The sequence below is a fragment of the Macaca mulatta genome, chromosome 20, assembly GCF_049350105.2.
Source record: "Macaca mulatta isolate MMU2019108-1 chromosome 20, T2T-MMU8v2.0, whole genome shotgun sequence".
In the NCBI taxonomy this organism is placed as follows: Eukaryota; Metazoa; Chordata; class Mammalia; order Primates; family Cercopithecidae; genus Macaca; species Macaca mulatta.
In genome coordinates this window covers 5,259,937-5,280,522 of record NC_133425.1, presented here as the reverse complement: position 1 = coordinate 5,280,522, position 20,586 = coordinate 5,259,937, and the positions used below count along the sequence as shown (strand labels likewise).

At 48.0% G+C, this 20,586-nt stretch overlaps 1 protein-coding gene and 2 long non-coding RNA genes across 7 annotated transcripts in view; 2 read left to right on the top strand and 1 right to left on the bottom strand.

Annotated features, from left to right (window-relative positions):
* The window catches only part of ADCY9 (adenylate cyclase 9), a 162,748-nt gene that overhangs the window by 65,395 nt on the left and 76,767 nt on the right, over positions 1–20,586 (top strand). The gene's annotated exons all lie outside the window — the stretch shown is intronic.
* On the bottom strand, positions 954–9,674 carry LOC144337889 (uncharacterized). The gene is made up of 2 exons (XR_013411524.1): positions 7,684–9,674; positions 954–2,979 (listed from the first exon to the last, which is right to left on the bottom strand). It is a non-coding gene; the product is annotated as an uncharacterized LOC144337889 (long non-coding RNA).
* The window catches only part of LOC144337885 (uncharacterized), a 46,620-nt gene continuing 28,654 nt past the window's right edge, over positions 2,621–20,586 (top strand). The window contains exon 1 of the long non-coding RNA XR_013411520.1: positions 2,621–2,744. This is a non-coding gene — a long non-coding RNA (uncharacterized LOC144337885). The remainder of the gene's footprint in view (positions 2,745–20,586) is intronic.

The following is a 20,586-nucleotide window of genomic DNA, read 5'->3' as shown; positions in this document are numbered from 1 at the left end:
CATCTTTTTGTTTTGTTTTGTTTTGTTTTTTTGAGACACTCTTGCTCTGTCTCCCAGGCAGGAGTACAATGGCCCGATCTTGGCTCACTGCAACCTCCACCTCCTGGCTTCAAGCAATTCTCCTGCCTCAGCCTCCCAAGTAGCTGGGATTATAGGTGCGCACCACTATGCCTGGCTAATTTTTTGCATGTTTAGTAGAGACGGGGTTTCACCATGTTGGCCAGGTTGGTCTTGAACTCCTGACCTCAAGTGATCTGCTCGCCTCAGCCTCCCAAAGTACTGGGATTACGGGTGTCAGCCACTGTGCCTGGTCCCAAAAGACATCTAAAAAGCCTTCTTCACTTGTGAATTCTGCTGAATAGAGCCAGCTTCCTGAGGCCCGGGGGCCCTTCCCAGTGTGGAAGAACGGCTCTGCTGTTGGCTACCACCGTGCTGGGACCTGTACTTGCACCTCCCCTGCCTCTCTCTGCCTTGTGCACCTCCCCTTCCATGGGGGCCCTGCTGTCTGCCTCTTTCTGACCTTCCAGAGTTTTTGAGTTATAAGTGTATTGTTGAATTTCATTTACATAATAATTAGAGTCAGGGTTTCATGATCTACTTATGTAAAACCCACAAAACCCCTACAATCTCTAGTGTTGTTGTACAGCATGTGGGATTCTTTTGTATAACTTGATGATTTTCAAAATAACCATTTAGGCCGGGCATGGTGGCTCACGCCTGTAATCTCAGCACTTTAGGAGGTCGAGGCAGGTGGATCACGAGGTCAGGAGATTTAGACTGTCCTGGCTAACACAGTTAAACCCCATCTCTACTAAAAATACAAAAGTTAGCTGGGCATGTTGGCAGGCACCTGTAATCCCAGCTACTGAGGAGGCTGAGACAGGAGAATTGTTTGAACTTGGGAGGTGGAGGTTGCAGTGAGCCAAGATTGCGCCACTGCACTCCAGCCTGGGTGACAGAGCTAGACTCCGTCTCAAAAAAAAAAAGAAAAAAAAAAGAAAAAATATTCATTTATCAGAGCCATACTTGTTGATTAGCACAGGTGCTTCCCGTGTCTAATACCTCCAGCAAGAAGGTTTGTGAAATGGGCAGAGAGTAATCTGAAGAGTTTCAGGAAGATCGTTTGAGTGAAAATCATTTCAGAACCGAGCTCTGCAAGGTCTTGGTTTCTGCATTCCACCACACTTTGGGAAAATCGAGAATTTTGTTTAGTCCATTTCTATTTTTGTGCACCACAAATATGTAAACAAAGCTGGGATCTTCGTCGGGAGTGGGGGGAAGGGCGACAGAACCCTGACATCTAATACTGGTCGTCGGTATTTCCATGTGTTTCCTGATCCCATTGTCTCTGCTATTTAAATTAATTAATTCCACAAGTATGCACTCAGTAAATATTGTGAGCCAGGCACTATTCTCGGCTCTGTGGTTGCATCAGTGAACAAAACAGACGCTAATCCTGCTTTCGTGAGCCATCTGTAATAGAATGGGTGAGTCAAGAAGTGGACACATGCATTAGAATAATATGTAGCGTGTCGCTGGTAAGTGCTTGAGAGCTCATCAGGGAAGGGCAGGGGTTCGTGGAGTGGGGGTGAGGGATGTGGGGCGGGGCGGGGCGAGGGCGGTAAGAGGCCCAGGGCTGCTGGTTGCAATTGTAACCAGAGTGGCCAGGGAAATCCTTGCTCCTGTGGGTAATGCCCTATCCGGAAGACCCTTGCAAATTTATAAAATGCTGTGTTTTATTACCGAGAAAGAGTCGTCTGGGAGCTCTCCGAGGCAAATAACTTTTGAAGTTGGCATGAGCAGGATATTGTGCAATGGGGCTCACTGGCAGCGTCCCAGGCCTCCGCATCTGATGTGAACCACAGCTTTGCAGCCGGTCCCCGTGCCATCCAAAAATATTTCGTGACCTTGCCCGTTGGCAGTTTTTTTAAAATGTTATTTTCAGTCTCCAAAAAAGGGAAACATCAAAGTGCAGGCTGTCCACTCCTGCCCTTCTTGATAGACACAGGCAGCTGGACCACACAATCAGCCATTGTGGCGACGAGTGCCCAACTGTTATAAATAGACGGCGGGCTCGCACGTGAAGCGCTCCAGAGGAAGGGCAAGTGCTCTGGGGAGGCTGCCAACTGCTGTTTCCGTCGAGAGCCCTTTTCAAAGATCAATATTATTTTATGTCTCAGCGAGTGAATTTGAAAAAACAACGACTGTGAAAGCGCCGAGTAACTTAACTATCTCCAGGATTCTACTCCAAATGCATCTGCTCTCTCCACTGTTAATCTGGGATGTTTCCCGTGCTGCTTTAGTAATGACTGCGTTTTACAGTCTTACGCGGCTCAGTTGAAATGGTAGTTATGGATAACCGTGTGGATGTACGTACGTGTGATTCGTGGCCGGAAGCGCATGCCCGTTAAATAAATCACGTTCGTCCCATATCTTAGCCCCTCTTCCAAGAAACTTTTATTGTCATTTACGTGTGACATGTCAAGACATTTTAAAACTATGCCATTCATGTAGTAGGCTCTCAGTGATTAAAAAATCAGTTTGTCTCTTAAGGAAAAAAAGAATAACAGCATGTGACTCTTGTGAGTCCCTGACAAAGAATCCATTGTTCCTCGTACACTTGAAGAGCTGCTCATGTCAAGAAGAAACTTGTGATTATTGCAGTGTGTGACTTCAGACATTGTCAGATGCGTTCGGCTGAAACGGGACCCCGTCCCAGCAGTTTACCTTACTAAGTTAACATGGTGAGTGAGATTTTAGTATTGTAGAAAAAGCCACATTCAATATTCTTTGAGTAGCATATTCATTTCCTAGGGCTACTGTACCAAAGTACCTCAAACCAGGTGGCTTCAGACAACAGAGTTACACACTTCATTGCTATCTAGTGATTCAAACAACGGAATTCCACACTAGTTGATACCTAGGAATGCTGAGTGAGCGATAGAGGGGGTTTTGGTGGCATCATATTCTAATTTTGAACTAAGTCCAGATTTACAGAGGAGCTCCCAAACAATATAAAGAATTCCCAAATGCTCTTCACCCAGATTCCCTGAATTAACATTCTAACATGTGTGTCTGTTCCTCCTTATACACACATCCCTTTTTTCCGGAATAATTTGAGAATAGACTGCAGAGTGCCCCTAGATTCCTCTGTGTGAGTTTCCTAAAAACAAGGACGCCGTCCCGTATAGCCTGCACCGACCTGTCCAAATCAGGACATGGGCACTGGCACGCCACGCCACCAAATTCAGAGGCCCTGGAGCCCGCTCAGGACCACGGGCACGGTCTGTGTCAATGGCTCTCAAGTCTCCTTCAATCTGGGGCCGTTCCTTCATCTGTCTTTCGGGACCTTGACATTTTTGAAGAGAACAGGCCAGTTACTTTGTAGAGTGTCCCTTGGTTTGGGCTGGTCTCATATTCCTTTGTGCTTAGAATCAGGCTGTAGGTTCCTGGCAGGAGAGTCCCTGCAGGGATGTCACAGGGATGTCACGACTGGAACACACACAGGTCTGATCAGTCCCATTTCTAGAGGAGTTAACTCTTCTCATTTGGTTGAGGTGGTGTCTACCGGGTTTCTCCACTGTAAAATTAGTTAATTGGTATTTTGTAATTATCGGTGAAAAAGTACTGTTTTTGGTGGGGAGACTTTTTGGGGACTCGGAAGATATCCTGTTTCTCATGAAGCTTTCGCCCATTTGTTTTGGCATCCTTGGATGATTCTTGCCTGAGGGGATCAGTATGAGTTTTGCCAAATGGTGATGTTTCTAGTTGCATTGTTTCTTTTGCATTTATTAGTTGGCATGCCACTGCAAGCTGGAGCTTGCCTGCTGTCTTTCCCTCCTTCCTGTCAATACACTCACAGACTCCTATTTTACCCATTGGGTTATAATTCATTACCATCATCATTTGCTTCGATACCCAGATTGTCCCTGATTTGGCCAACAGGAGCGCCTCCGATCCGGCCCCTGTGTCCTTTTGATATGTTCATGTCATTCTTTGAGCACATCTTTACTACTTCTTCTTTTTTTTTTCTTTTGAGATGGAGTCTCACTCTGTTGCCCAGGCTGGAGTGCAGTGGTGTGATCTCGGCTCACTGCAACCTCCACCTCCTGGGTTCAATCAATTCTCCTGCCTTAGCCTCCCACGTAGCTGGGGTTACAGGCGCGCACCACCACACCCAGCTAATTTTTGTATATTTAGGAGAGATGGGGTTTCACCATGTTGGCCAGGCTGATCTCCAACTCCTAACCTCAGATGATTTGCCCGCCTCGCCCTCTTCCAAAGTGCTAGGATGACAGGCGTGAGCCACTGCGTCCAGCCGCATCTTTAGTTACTGGTTCTAGGCTCATCTGGAACTTGCTCCAGCCCTGGAATCAACCATTTCTCCAATAAGCCCTGGTTCCTTTTAGTAGAAAGTGGTAGAAACCAGGATCTAAGCATTAGGTGTGTTCACACTACTGGGCTATTACGGCTACAAGGGCTTCTCAAGCAGCATAGTTAGGAATTTTTTTTTTTTTTGAGATGGAGTTTTGCTATTGTTGCCAAGGCTGGCATGCAGTGGCATGAACTTGGCTCACCACAATCTCCGCCTCCTGGGTTCAAGCAGTCCTCCTGCCTTACCCTCCCAAGCACCTGGGATTACAGGCATGCACCACTACATCTGGCTAATCTTGTATTTTTAGTAGAGATAGGGTTTCACCATGTTGGTCAGGCTGGGTCTCAAACTCCTGACCTCAGGTGATCTGCCTGCCTCAGCCTCCCAGAGTGCTGGGATTACAGGCCTGAGCCACCACGCCTGGTGTAGCTAGGAAATTAAACATATGCATGTACTTCCCTACATGTACACATGTTTGTACATACACACAGACGGGCACACATACATTTATAGTTCTGTCTATCCATCTGTCCCTCTAGTATCTATCTATCCATTCATCTAATACAGAAACCATGATACCATCTGAGTCACATGGTTTGTTTTAGCTTTCTCCTTTTTCCTCGGCTGTGCCCCTGTTTTGTAACAATAACAGTAACAGATAGCTCTTACTATATTAACTATTTTTATTTATTGACTGGTCCCCTTGTATGTAACCAGTCTTCTGACATGCAGGCCATCCAGTCCATGTTCCCGGCCCAGGAACATGGCAGCCAAGGGTCCCCAACCCCACTTCGGCCCCCAGCAGTAGACTCTCGGGATAGTTCTTTTTTTTTTTTTTTTTTTTTGAGACACAGTCTCACTCTGTCACCCAGGCTGGAGTATAGTGGTGTGATCATGGCTTACTGCAGCCTCGAACTCCAGGGTTCAAGCGATCCTCCCACCCTGGCTTCCTGAGTAGCTGGGACTACGGGTGTACACCATCATATGCGGCTAATTTTTTTGTAGAAACAGGGTCTTACCTTATTGCCCAGGCTTGTGGATAGTTCTTTATAGCAGTAGCCTAAACAGAAAAACATATCCAACATAAGCTAAGAAAAAGGCCTCCCTTATCGATATTTCTGGGTTAATCTGAAAGACTGATGTTTTGAAGCATCAGCTGGTTGTTGGTAAAGGGACTGTGGACATGCAGGATGCGGCAGGGCTGCATTGGAGGCGGGAGGTGAGTTTCATGAGCTGTTTTTGACTCAGAGGGTCACTTTTATTGTTCTGCCTTGTAGCCAGAAGAAAAATCTTCTCACCTGGTTTTGGCTCAGAAGTATCTTAGAGAGTAGACTAAAGAGATTGAAGTTGACATTCCAGTGACTTTTTAAGGATAATTTAAGGTGTTTACTATTTGATTAGCCAGCATCCTTGGGCTCAGCTGGGGTCTTGGTCTGGTCTGAGAACGTGTCGGGGGATTGTGCCAGTGTCGGTGGTGGGTGTCTGTTCGTGGTCATCTGTGGGCAGCTAGGAGTGGGTGCCGCCCCTTCCGACTTTCTCTCCACTGCAGAGATGAAGCCTTCAGCGGCATTTCCCTGGACCCTCTTCTCTGTGGTCCCAGGTGAGGTTCCGCAGAGCAGTGGAAGACAGGGGAGAGGGTGCCCACGCCTTGCATGGCTGTTTGGAGCAGACTCAGGGACCAGTGGGACCTCATCTTCTGGGTGAGCTTGGCGGCCACTGTTTTAGAAATTCGAGTGTGTAATGCCTTCCAGGTGAGTCCTGTGAGTCACTTGCTCTTAGTAGTATCCTTTGCTGCCCCAGCCCTCCGCTTCCCTGTATTTAAAACCTTTCTGAGCCAGGAATACGATTTCCTGATAGCATGACCGACCCTCGGTCGTTGCGAGTCCTGACGGTCCCAGGAGCTTTTCCTTTATTTGCTTGGGTTTTGAATTGTGAGCTGGAGACCAGGGGTTTTGCTTGATGGGGACATTACTGGCTCTTCTCCTGGGGAGTGACCATGGGCCTTGCCTAGGTGGGACCCTCTGGATTGGGAGGAGGGACTTGAGCAGCCTCACTAGAGTGCCGCCGATGGGAATACTCTGCATCGCCTGTCCAAGCCAGCATCTATCCGACGCTCACTGTGCGTGAGACACGGAGCTTATCCAGCAAGGGCAGAAATGGCAACTCTTGGGAAAGAAGGGAGTGGGGCATGGCTGTGTTCCCTATTATTTGCCACTGTGGCCTCCCTCTCCGGGTGCACCGAGGGGCCCATCTGTGTGATTCTCGCAGGGGTGCTGACGTCCCTTTCATCTCACCCATGTCCCTCGCAAGTGCTGGAGTTGTAGGGCTGTGTTATTCTTAGGTAGCTTTAATGGATCCATTTTCATAATAAACTCCGTTTTATTTTGTTTGCCATTGTACTGCCATTGGCGGAACAAAGAGGAGTTACATAAACCGCAGAAGGGGCAGAATGTGACCCAGGAATAAACTGTTGTGTTTCACAGTAAGTGTATGGAACTAATTTAGGATGATTTTTCATTGTCAAACAAAGAACAAATGGAAATTTGAACAATGCGTGGTTACTTTTCTTTTAACAAAGACTTCATTTTAATGTTATTAGTGTTTTCTCATTTTCAAATGGCAGTGCAAATATAACCTTAAAATAGGATTTATGACTCATTACCTTTCTGTTTTGTATGTCTGACAATTTCCAATTATTGGGTGTTTGTGTTCCCCAGCCCGCCCTCCCCCAAAAATGACAGGGAACAGAAACCAGTGAAAAGATCTCTCTTTGGCGGCCTTCCCAGACTGGGACCTGTTTTGTTCAGGAGGAGCACAGAGGAGAACTGGGTCCTCTTGTCAGGCCGAAGGGGACATCACACAAGCCCCAAGTGGGTCAGGGCGGAGCGTCAGCCAGAACCGCCAGGGCTCACTCCCAAGCTTCAGTCGCCAGAGGCTTCGTGGCTACCTGGGTCAGGGAGGGTTCAGGTCAAGTTAGGGACTGTCTGCAATGAGAAAACAACCCACTCTGGCCGGATGCGGTGGCTCCCGCCTGTAATCCCAGCCCTTTGGGAGGCCGAGGCGGGTGGATCAGCTGAGGTCAGGAGTTTGGGACCATCCTGGGCCAACATGGTGAAACCATGTTTCACCATTACAAAAATACAAAATACAAAATACAAAAATTAGCTGGATGTGGTGGCGCACGCCTGTGCCTGTAATCCTAGCTACTCAGGAGGCTGAGACAGGAGAATCGCTTGAACCCGGGAGGCAGAAGTTGCAGTGAGTCGAGATCACACCACTGCACTCCAGCCTGGGCAACGGAGTGAAACTCCGTCTCAAAAAAAAAAGAAGAAAAAGGAGAAGAAGAAAAAACAAAATCAACACACTCGGGAGGGGATGAGACATCACCCCCCAAAAAAAGGTCTTTTCTCTTGCGTTCTTGGAACTTGTTCTGCGATTTTCAGACTCTGTAAGTAAAGTCTCTTAAGTCACCAGGGAGCCGTCTCCCACCTCTGTCCCTCTGTCCCGCAGCAGCCCACCTGTCTCTGCATGGCCCACCCACCATCCGGGCCAGTACGGACCCAAGAGCAAGATCCCGTCCAAGTTCCCTGACCTCCACATGGCGCTGAAGCTTGGCGCTGGCACTCTGCTTCCATCTGCGCCCGGGAACTGGCTCTGCGTTGTCTCAGTTTGCTTCCTGTTGCTTATAACAGAATACCTGAAACCGGGAAATGTATAAAGACTCTGCAGGGTCCCGAGAAGGTTCAGGGCATCACATGGCGAGGGGGCTGACTGCTCACTCAGGTCTCTCTTCCTCCTCTCATAAAGCTACCAGTCCCACTCCCATGAGAAGCCATTCATCTGTTAACTCATTCATCCATTAACCCACCTGCCGGGCATCACCTCTTAGAGGCCCCAGCTCTCAATACTGCCACACTGGAGGTTCAGTTTCAGCATGAGTTTTGGACATACAATCGAACCACAGCAGCATTTCAGTGTGTTTTTTAAAAAGAAACGTGCTTCCTGTAGTCTGCCCCACTAGAAAAACTAATCATTAGGGAATGCCCATCCTCACTATGGAGGATAACTGTGCCCTCTGCAAGGACTTGAACCCACGTGTGTACGGTATCAGAAGCAAAGAAGGAAAGATGTCCAAAATTCCATGTATTTTTAATTGTGTGTTGGGCGCCTCTGTACCTGGAGAGGGACAAGGACGGGGAGGGCTGTGATAATCTGGCTGATGTTACAGCAAAAGACTTCAACCAAAGGACCTGATTGGTGGTGGATTTCAACCAAGGACCTGATTGGTCATGGATTTCAACCAAAGGACCTGATTGGTCATGGATCTCAACCAAAGGACCTGATTGGTCATGGGTTTCAACCAAAGGACCTGATTGGTCATGGATGTCAACCAGAGGACCTAATTGGTCATGTATTTCAACCAGAGGACCTGATTGGTCATGGATTTCAACCAGAGGACCTCATTGGTCATGGATTTCAACCAAAGGACCTGATTGGTCAAGCAGACAGAACTTTGAAGGCTGTCATGAGTGGTGTCCATGCCGTTTCGTTTTCCGTCTTGAAGGAATACCGTTGTGTGTCTAACAGCTCACACAGAAGCCCATTGGTTACAAAGGAGTTGCGATTGTCAATCCAATTGCCCCCAAAAGAGAACAGAAGATTTTTAAATAATGTCTTTGTAACAGTTATATAAGTCCCCCGGCCATTAACTAGAGAAACCACATCACAGAATTTTATTTACTTTATAAATTCTAATATTTTAGAATTAAGATACTTTGTAGTTTAGATGATTTTTGTTAAACTAGTTCTTTTTCTCTCTTCCTTTCTCTCTTTTCCTTCTTTCTTTGACAGAGTCTCAAAAAAAAAAAAAAAAAGGAGAAGGGTTTCCAAACATCCTGGATGAAAATGGCTCCATCCTATCATAGAATTTTATTTACTTTATAAATCCTAATATTTTAGAATTTTAAAAAGATACTTTGTAGTTTCAATGGTTATAGTTAAGCTATTTCATTTTTTTAAAAAGGAAGAAATTAGCATCCAATGTCTGTCTAGAAAACGATCTTATATACAGTCCTTATATGCAGATCTTTTTTGTGGAATATGTTTTCGTGTTTTTGTTTTTGTTTTTGTTTTTTCAGATTGGGTCTTGCTCTGTTGACCAGGTTGGAGTCCAGTGGTACACTCATAGCTTACTGTAGCCTTGACCTCCAGAGCTCAGTCAGTCCTCCTACCTCAGCCTCCCGAGTCGCTGGGACTGCAGGTGCATGCCACCACACTTGGATAATTAAAAAAAAAAAATTTGTTGTTGTTTTGTTGAGTTGGGGTCTCATTTATGTTGCCAAGGCTGGTCTCGAACTTCTGGGATCTAGCGAAGCTCTTTCATTTTAGAAAAGGACCATAACACCTCGATATGTGAGGTCTGTGGAAAATCTTGGTTTAAGATGATCTGCATGAACTAGTAGCCTAGATTATTAAGAGTCTTATTTTCTTCAGAACTCTGATAGGCACAATTACTAGATTTAAGTTAAAGGGCTGTAAAACAGCCTCAGTACTTTTTCATGAAGTAGACAAGTTTCACGGTGCTTTGGAAATGACTTCTAAGTGACTCCCAGCCCGCTCATTGAGAACTCACGATTCCCTTTGGATGAGTGGAAATGTTGTTGGTTCTGCATTTATGTCATCAGTGCTTAGGAAACACACACACAAGCAACGTGTGCTGGCCCATGCAGTTTTTCCGTATTTACAAAGCTCATGTGAGAATTGTGGCTCTGCTCGTTCATGCATCTGCATGACATATGTTGATGAATATAAGTTCGGGGCCATGGGGGGAGGGCACATGTGCTGTGGTACAGTGCTGGGCACTGTCTGCTTCGGTTCAGTGCTGGGCACTGCGTGCTGCGGTTCAGTGCTGGGCACCACGTGTTGCTGTTCAGTGCTGGGTACTCTGTGCTGTGGTTCATTGCTGGGCACTGTGCTGTGGTTCAGTGCTGGGTACTCTGCTGTGGTTCAGTGCTGGGCACCACATGTTGAGATTCAATGCTGGGTACTCTGTGCTATGGTTCAGTGCTGGGCAGTGTGCTGTGGTTCAGTGCTGGGTACTCTGCTGTGGTTCAGTGCTGGGCACTCTGTGCTGTGGTTCAGTGCTGGGCACTGTGCTGTGGTTCAGTGATGGGTACTCTGCTTCGGTTCAGTGCTGGGCGCTGCTTGCTGCCGTTCAGCGCTGGGCGCTGTGTGCTGCGGTTCAGTGCTGGGCGCTCTGTGCTGCGGTTCTGCGCTGGGCGCTCTGCTGGGCACTGCATGCTGCGGTTCAGCGCTGGGCGCTCTGTGCTGCGGTTCAGTGCTGGGTGCTCTGTGCTGCGGTTCTGGGCTGGGCGCTGTGTGCTGCGGTTCAGTGCTGGGCGCTCTGTGCTGCGGTTCTGGGCTGGGCGCTGTGTGCTGCGGTTCTGGGCTGGGCGCTCTGTGCTGCGGTTCTGGGCTGGGCGCTGTGTGCTGCGGTTCAGTGCTGGGCGCTGTGTGCTGCGGTTCTGGGCTGGGCGCTGTGTGCTGCGGTTCTGGGCTGGGCGCTCTGTGCTGCGGTTCAGTGCTGGGCGCTGTGTGCTGCGGTTCTGGGCTGGGCGCTCTGTGCTGCGGTTCTGGGCTGGGCGCTGTGTGCTGCGGTTCTGGGCTGGGCGCTGTGTGCTGCGGTTCTGGGCTGGGCGCTGTGTGCTGCGGTTCTGGGCTGGGCGCTGTGTGCTGCGGTTCTGGGCTGGGCGCTGTGTGCTGCGGTTCAGGGCTGGGCGCTGTGTGCTGCGGTTCTGGGCTGGGCGCTGTGTGCTGCGGTTCAGTGCTGGGCGCTCTGTGCTGCGGTTCTGGGCTGGGCGCTGTGTGCTGCGGTTCAGTGCTGGGCGCTGTGTGCTGCGGTTCTGGGCTGGGCGCTGTGTGCTGCGGTTCAGTGCTGGGCGCTCTGTGCTGCGGTTCAGTGCTGGGCGCTGTGTGCTGCGGTTCTGGGCTGGGCGCTGTGTGCTGCGGTTCTGGGCTGGGCGCTGTGTGCTGCGGTTCTGGGCTGGGCGCTGTGTGCTGCGGTTCTGGGCTGGGCGCTGTGTGCTGCGGTTCAGTGCTGGGCGCTCTGTGCTGCGGTTCTGGGCTGGGCGCTGTGTGCTGCGGTTCTGGGCTGGGCGCTGTGTGCTGCGGTTCAGTGCTGGGCGCTGTGTGCTGCGGTTCTGGGCTGGGCGCTGTGTGCTGCGGTTCTGGGCTGGGCGCTGTGTGCTGCGGTTCTGGGCTGGGCGCTGTGTGCTGCGGTTCTGGGCTGGGCGCTCTGTGCTACGGTTCTGGGCTGGGCGCTGTGTGCTGCGGTTCTGGGCTGGGCGCTGTGTGCGGCGGTTCTGGGCTGGGCGCTCTGTGCGGCGGTTCAGTGCTGGGCGCTCTGTGCTGCGGTTCTGGGCTGGGCGCTCTGTGCTGCGGTTCTGGGCTGGGCGCTGTGTGCTGTGGTTCAGTGCTGGGTACTCTCTGCTGTGGTTCAGTGCTGGGTGCTCTGTGCTGCCGTTCTGGGCTGGGCGCTCTGTGCTGCGGTTTAGTGCTGGGCGCTGTGTGCTGCGGTTCAATGCTGGGCGCTGTGTGCTGCGGTTCTGGGCTGGGCGCTCTGTGCTGCGGTTCTGGGCTGGCTCTGTGCTGCGGTTCTGGGCTGGGCGCTGTGTGCTGCGGTTCTGGGCTGGGCGCTCTGTGCTGTGGTTCAGTGCTGGGTACTCTCTGCTGTGGTTCAGTGCTGGGTACTCTCTGCTGTGGTTCAGTGCTGGGTACTCTCTGCTGTGGTTCAGTGCTGGGCGCTCTGTGCTGCCGTTCTGGGCTGGGCGCTGTGTGCTGCGGTTTAGTGCTGGGCGCTGTGTGCTGCGGTTCAATGCTGGGCGCTGTGTGCTGCGGTTCTGGGCTGGGCGCTCTGTGCTGCGGTTTTGGGCTGGCTCTGTGCTGCGGTTCTGGGCTGGGCGCTGTGTGCTGCGGTTCTGGGCTGGGCGCTCTGTGCTGTGGTTCAGTGCTGGGTACTCTCTGCTGTGGTTCAGTGCTGGGCGCTGTGCTGATTGCTTCTGCAACCCCAGACAGATACTTAAGGCTCAGCCCAGGTTCATCATTAACATGAATCACCAATTCAGACCCGGTGCTGTGGCTCACGCCTGTGATCCCAGCACTTTGGGAGGCTGAAGCAGGAGCATCACTTGAGCCCAGGATTTCGAGGCCAGCCTGGGAAACATAGGAAGACCCCCATCTCTACAAAAAGTATGAAAAAAAGTTTAGCCAGGTGTGGTGGTATGCACCTGTGTTCCAACTACTGGGGAGGCTGAGATGGGAGGATCGCTTTAGCCTAGGAGTTCAAGACCAGCCAGGGCAACAGGATGAAACCTCATGTCTCCAAAAAAAAAAAAAAAAAAAAAAAAAAAAGCATGGTGCTGCATGTCTGTAGTCCCAGCTACTCGGGAGGCTGAGGTGGGAGGATCACTTGAGCCCAGGAGGTCGAGGCTGCAGTGAGCCAAGATTGCACCACTGTACTCCAGCCTGGGCAACAGAGTGAGACCCTGTCTCAAAAAATCCACAAGGATTTTCAAAGCTAGTTACTACCTGAGACCATCTTCCCCTCTTGCATGGATGAAGAAAATTGGGAGGCAAAATTATTTGGCTCCTTCTTTTTTTTTTATTTTATTTTTTTATTTTTATTGATTTTTTTTTAAAGACAGCCTGCTCTGTCGCCCAGGCTGGAGTGCAGTGGTGCGATCTTGGCTCACTCTAACCTTAGCTTCCTGGATTCAAGTGATTCTCCTACCTCAGCCTCCTGAGTGGCTGGGAGTAGAAGTACATGCCACCGTACCCGGCTAATTTTTGTATTTTTGGTGGAGACCGGGTTTCACCATGTTAGGCTGGTCTCTCACTCCTGACCTTGTGATCTGCCCGCCTTGGCCTCTGAAAGTGCTGGGATTACAGGCGTGAACCACCGTGCCCAGCTGCATTTGGCTCCTTCCTAACTAAACAGAGATTAAACTGTTTATTCTTACCTGGGCTTTAATTTTTTCATTGCAGTCACTTTGTTTTCATCTTTTTATCCTTAGCTTCCCCTCAAATATTTGTCAAGTGTCTACCAAAGCTGGGAATGATAGTAAAAGGAATTTAAAAAAGAAAAAATAAAAGCTCTAAAAATGGTACTAGACTCTTCCATTCAGGACTTTGTTCAAAGCCTCACTTACAATGCTTTTGTGGTTTATCCTTATTCCCATAAACTCAGATGATACAAATTCATAGAAGTTTACATTAATAAATATTTCTTGCATGCTTGTCTCATGAGCCATACCCAGCCAGCACAGCCTCATCTCGCAAAGAATTGACAGTCACGTGCGGGAGTGGGGAGCCAGTCGACGTGAGGCTGGGAAGTGGATTGTTGGTCTGGGGAAAGATATATTTTCTGGGGGCAAAAGAGGCGGAGTGGAGAGTCCGTCTGCCTGCCTGGAGTGCTGATGTGGCCTCAGAGCTAGGTCCTGAAACATTGCTGGGATTTAGATGCAGGCTCTCCATCTACAGACATTATTTAAATGTATAATGGTTGAGAAGTGACACTCTCTTGCTATGTTTCTGTTAAAATAGATCAGCCTTCTCTGTTGGGATTTATGAAGCTCCAAAGGTAAAACTGATATACATTAATGTGGCTCGTGGTTAAAGGAAGTATGTTTGTTACTATTAAACCAAGGTTTCTCTGTTAACTAGATTTTAAATGATCTGATTCCATAGGTTTATAACAGAGAAGTCCAGATCTCCAAAATGTGTTTTATTATTTGGGAACCCTTTTTTTTTATTTCCTTTGCTGCATTTGGTAAATAGCCTGGACGAAAATGGCTCTGTCCTGTCATAGAATTTTATTATTTACTTCATAAATCCCAGTGTTTTAGAATTTTTTTTTTTTTTTTTTTTTTTAGATGGAGTCTCACTCTGTCGCTCAGACTGGAGTGCAGTGGTGCAATCTCGACCCAGTGCAACCTCCGCCTCCTGGGTTCAAGCGATTCTCCTGCCTCAGCTTCCCGAGTAGCTGGGATTACAGGCGCACGCCACCACGCCCAGCTAATTTTTATATTTTTAGTAGAGATGGGGTTTCACCATGTTGGCCAGACTGGTGTCGAACTCCTGATCTCAGGTGATCTGTCCACCTAGGCCTCCCAAAGTGCTGGGATTACAGGCATGAGCCACCGTGCCTGGCCTAGAATTTTAAAAAGATTCTTTGTAGTTTAGATGGTTCTAGTTAAGCTATTTCATTTTTTTAAAAAGGAAGAAACTAGCATTCAGTGTCTACCTAGAAAACAAAAATTAAAAAACAACAAAAAAGGAAGAAACTGAGGTCCGTGGCACTTAAGTGCCCTGCTCAAGGTTACAGAGTTCTTAGTGATGTTATTTTTTAATGTACTTTTCTTCTCCTTCTCTCTCTTCTTTTTTTTAAATTTTGGCAGACGATTTTACCAAAGCTTAACTGTACTTTTCTTAATGAACTTTGGAATGAATTCTGAATGTACTCATTCCTACAACGCACAGCAAATTCTAGGCAAAGAAAAAAAGACTTCACATTATTATTTATTATTATTATTGTTTTTGAGATGTAGTCTTGCTCTGTTGCCCAGGCTGGAGTGCAGTGGCGCAATCTCGGCTCACTGCAACCTCTGCCTCCCAGATTCAAGTGATTCTCCTGCCTCAGCCTCCCAAGCAGCTGAGATTACAGGTATGCGCCACCACGCCCGGCTAATTTTTGTATTTTTAGTAGAGACAGGGTTTCACCATGTTGGCCAAGCTGGTCTCAAACTCCTGACCTCAAGTGATCCTCCTGCTTCGGCCTCCCAAAGTGCCGGGATTACAGGCAGGAGTCACCGGACCCAGCCAGACTCCATGTTATGAGAAAACGAGGGAACTGCTTCTGATTTTGTTCCAGTGGTGTATTCCTCTGTCTTATTATAATGCTTTATGTTTACATGTAACACATTATATGATTTTGAAAGCAACCCCACAGGGAAGAGTTTTAATATTTTTAGTCCTGTTTTACAAAGGGGAGAAACGAGGCATAGAGAAGTTTAGGAACTTGCCAAAATCGGACAGTTGATAAGTTAGCAGACCACAGCCGGAATCGTCCAAGTGGAGTGGCACCCAGAAAGCCTTGAAAAAGCATGTATTTTATAGGTAAAGTCACATCCTACAATGTAAATAAAAACCTCTTGGAACACAGAGTTCGCCAGGTGGCTGTTGGATTTTCATCTCAGCGCTGGTCTAGCTCCGTTTTCCAGGATTTTTTGTTGTTGTTATCACTGTATACACTAAAAATAACTATATGTTCATTTCCACTCTTTCCGATAATTAATATTTATGAATCCTAGTCACTAGGAAATACAGTTCAACCAACAATTGAATTGAATGCAGGTCCTCTGGGAACTTACTAAAATTAAATCCTATTTTACCAGAATTAGCCAGATTAAGGTCATGGTGTAAAAATTGATTTTTCAGAAGGAAATAAAAATGCAAAATATCCTAAGAATTCGTTTTGTAAATAATTTAATCAAATAACAGTGGGGCGGGGAAGGAGTCATATATTTTTCCTCTCTTTTTAGAAATGAAGTCAAGGCCAGGCATGGTGGTTCACACCTGTAATCCCGGCACTTTGGGAGGCCAAGCAGGAGAATTGCTTAAGCCCAAGAGTTTGAGACCAGCCTGGGCAACCTAGGGAAACCCTGTCTCTACAAAAAATTAAAAAACTTAGCCAGGTCAGCCAGGCACCATGGCTCACGCCTGTAATCCAAGCACTTTGGGATGCCAAGGTGGATGGATCACAAGGTCAGGAGTTTGAGACCAGGCTGGCCAGCATGGAGAAACCCTGTCTCTACTAAAAATACAAAAATCAGCTGGGCGTGGTGGTGGGCACCTGTAGTCCCAGCTACTCAGGAGGCTGAGGCAGGAGAATTGTTTGAAACCAGGAGGCGGAGGTTGCAGCGACTCGAGATCATGCCACTATACTTCAGCCTGGGCGACAGAGCAAGACTCCATTTCAAAAAAAAAAAAAAAACTTACCTGGGCACAGTGACACATCCCTGAGGTCCCAGCTACTTGGCAGGCCGAGGCGGGAAGATGGCTTGGGCCCAGGTGATGTAGGCTGCAGTGAGCTATGATTATGCCACGGTACTCCAGCATGTGCAACACAGTGAAACCTTGTCTCAAAAAAAAAAAAAAAGATAAATAAAAACAAAAAATTGTTTAAACTCGTGAATCATCAACTTTTTCTTTGCCTGTTTTCTTTTTTTAGTATTAGTGTAGCCTTAAAGTAGTAGTATATAAAGATGGAATTTGTTAGTACTTTATTTGTAATTCCAGAGTTCTATGCTACTGCAATCAAGTCTTCCTTGAATTCAGCAGTAGATTTAAAAGTTTAGAAAAAGCCTAGCTTTTGTTTTTTTGGTTTTAAGACTGGGCCTTGCTCTGTCAGCCTTGCTCGATCGCCCAGTGATCTCGGCTCACTGAACCTCTGCCTCCTCGGTTCAGGTGGTCCTCCTGCCTCAGCCTCCCAAGTAGCTGGGATGACAGGCTTGAGCCGCTATGCCCAGCTACATTTTGTATTTTTAGTAGAGATGGGGGTTTCACCATGTTGGCCAGGCTGGTCTCAAACTCCTGACCTCAGGTGATCCACCCGCCTTGGCCTCCCATAGTGTTGGGATTACAGGTGTGAGCCACCACGCCCGGCCCAAGTCTAGCTCCTTAGAAGGAAAAAACGAGACTAGAAATTCAGAGAAGGATGAGTGTGGGGTGGCTTCCTTGCTCTATTTCTAGAACATGCCATTTCTTGGGAAGTCTTATGACCCTGTTGGTCCTTAATGGCCCCTATATGATTTTCCTCCCTGAGCTTTGATTCTCTGCCTTATTTCTTGTAGTCTTTTCCATCCTGAAATTTTGAAGGGATATTTACCTTCAACTTAAAACTGACCGGCCGGGCGCGGTGGCTCAAGCCTGTAATCCCAGCACTTTGGGAGGCCGAGACGGGCGGATCAGGAGGTCAGGAGATCGAGACCATCCTGGCTAACACGGTGAAACCCCATCTCTACTAAAAAATACAAAAAACTAGCCGGGCGAGGTGGCGGGCGCCTGTAGTCCCAGCTACTCGGGAGGCTGAGGCAGGAGAATGGCGGGAACCCGGGAGGCGGAGCTTGCAGTGAGCTGAGATCCGGCCACAGCACTCCAGCCTGGGCGACAGAGCGAGACTCCGTCTCAAAAAAAAAAAAAAAAAAAACCTGACCACTACAGCTAAGTAGTGTCCCTGCTGTTTCCACCCTCCCATGTCTACTGGAAGCAGAATTGTCACTGTGTCGTTGGAAAATCTAATGAGGTAACAGAAATGAAAAGTACTACACAAGTGTGATTATTAAAGACAGTTCAATCAACAGGTGAAAAGACTCATATAGATACTTTATTTAACCTGGAATCAATATTGTATACTCAGTAGACCCTCCTTAGATGTGAGTTTAAAAAGATGTCATTGGGCCAGGCACCATGGCTCACTCCTGTAATCCCAGCACTTTGGGAGTCCAAGGTGGACGCATCACCTGAGGTGAGGAGTTCGAGACCAACCTGGCCAACATGGCGAAACCTCATCTCTACTAAAAATACAAAAATTAACTAGGTGTGGTGGTGGCTGCCTGTATTCCCAGCTTCTTGGGAGGCCGAAGTAGGAGGATTGCATAAACCCAGGCGGCGGAGATTGCGGCGAGCCGAGATGGCGTCACTGCAGTCTAGCTTGGGCGACAGAGCAAGACTCTATCTCAAAAAAAAAATAAATAAAATAAGAAGATGTCATTTTAATGAGCAGTTCTTTGTTAAGTAAAGAAGGAGAAGAAACGAGGAAATATGATAGTGCTTGGCCACCTCACCAAGTGTCTTAAAAGAAGCTTTTTTGATTAAGTACAAATTTAAAAGGAAAGAAAGAAAGCCCAATCTCACCACAGCAAAGCACCCTCGTCTGAGGTAATTGTGTAGTGTAATGTGCCTACACCTGGACTTTTCATGCACTTGCAGATTTAGGGGCTCTGTCTATCTTGGAGCATAAATGTCCACTGAATTATTAACAAAATGATTTGTTCACAGAAACCAAAATTTTAGCCTAGATGAAAGCCATCATTGGAGTTATTTATATGAAAAGGCATGTTAAGCTCAATGGTTTTCTTTTCTTTTTGCTTTTCTTTTAAATTTGCGACAGGGTTTTGCTCTGCCACCCAGCCTGGAGTGCAGTGGCACAATCATGGGTCACTGCAGCCCCCACCTCCTGGGCTCAGATGATCCTCCCACTTCAGCCTCCCGAGTAGCTGGGACTACAGGAGTGCACCACCATGCCCAGCTAATTTTTGCATTTTTTGTAGAGATGGGGTCTCACTATGTTACCCCAGGCTGGTCTTGAACTCCTGGGCTTAAGCGATCCACCTGCCTCAACCTCCCAGAGTGCTGGGATTACAGGCCTGAGTTCCTGCACCTGACCTCAGTTGTTCCTTTCAGTTAAAGTAAAATTTTAATTTTCAAGGGTGCAAGCCTGCCTTTTTTTTTTTTTTTTTTTTTTTGAGACAGAGTTTCGCTCTTGTTGCCCAGGCCGGAATGAAATGGTGCAATCTCAGCTCACTGCAACTTCTGCCTCCCAGGTTCAAGTGATTCTCCTGTCTCAGCCTCCCGAGTAGTTGAGATTACAGGTGCATGCCACCATGCCCGGCTAATTTTTGTATTTTTAGTAGAGATGGGGTTTCATCTTATTGGTCAGGCTGACCTTGAACTCCTGACCTCAGGTCATCTGCTCGCCTCAGCCTCCCAAAGTGCTGGGATTACAGACATGAGCCACTGTACCCGGCCTGCAATCCTGCATTTAAAGCATTTTTAAAGTGTCATCGGAACACTTAAAAAGACAAGAATTCAAACAGTAGCAGAACACGTAAAAAGGCAAAGAAACAGCACGAGGGCGTGTAATGCGGAGAGGGGTAGGTGTTTGAGAAACAGCACCGGAAGTACATGGGGAAGCGGCAAAGACGGAGGACATGGGAGATGGGGGTGGAAAGGGGCTTGGGGCCTGGTAGTGAAAGACTTTGCGTGCCACATCGGAGTCTCTGCTCTGTTCTGTTAGCAGGAGTTTGTAATGCGTGTAAGGTGCTTAGAACAGTGTTTGACACACAATCCGTGTTCTCTAAATCTTAGTTGTAGGAGATATTGTTGCTATTATTTTTATAATAGGGCAAGTATTACGAGTTGCAGGGCAAGACTTATGGGGTGATAATATAATAGAGGATGAATTGGAAGAGGAGAAACTGGAAGCCTGGAGAATGGTTTGGAAGCTCTTTCCAGGGCTCAGGAGACATTAAGGGTTCAGGCAGTGGGAGTGGAGAGAAGGTGGTGGATTCCACAGGGAGACTTGGCAGGGCTTGATGGTGAGGGAGAGCAAGGAGAAGAAAGTGACCTGGAGGCTTCTGGTGTGGATGGCTGGGGAGTGATGAGCCCGAGAGAAGAGAGGAGAGAAACAAGGTCGTGAGGATGAGACCCAACTCTTCTGTCCCTCTTTGCTCAGCTGAAGCCATGCTGACTGCAAAGACTGTACAGTGACACGGTGTCTCAGTCGGTTTTGCTGCTGCAACAAAATACCTGCAACTGGGTGATTTCCAAACAATAGAAATTTATTTCTTAAAGTTCTAGAGGCAGTTCTGGAGGCTGAGAAGTCCAGGATCAAGGCCGTGGCATTGGGTGTCTGGTGCCATGTCCTCACATTGTCATGTGCAAAGGCTACAGACTCATTCCCTCAGGCCTTTCATGAGGTTGCTCACCCCTAAGGCCTGTCGTATTAGGGCCTGCATCCCATTTGAAAAGGTGGAGTACTGCTGGGCACGGTGGCTCAAGCCTGTAATCCCAGCACTTTGGGAAGCCGAGGCGGGCGGATCACGAGGTCAGGAGATCGAGACCATCCTGGCTAACACGGTGAAACCCTGTCTCTACTAAAAATACAGAAAAATTAGCCGGGCGTGGTGGTGCGCGCCTGTAGTCCCAGCTACTCAGGAGGCTGAGGCGGGAGAATGGCGTGAACCCAGGAGGAAGAGCTTGCAGTGAGCCGAGATCGCGCCACTGCACTCCAGCCTGGGCAACACAGCGAGACTCCATCTCAAAACAAACAAACAAAAAAAAGAAAAGGTGGAGTACTCATGACTTCATCACCT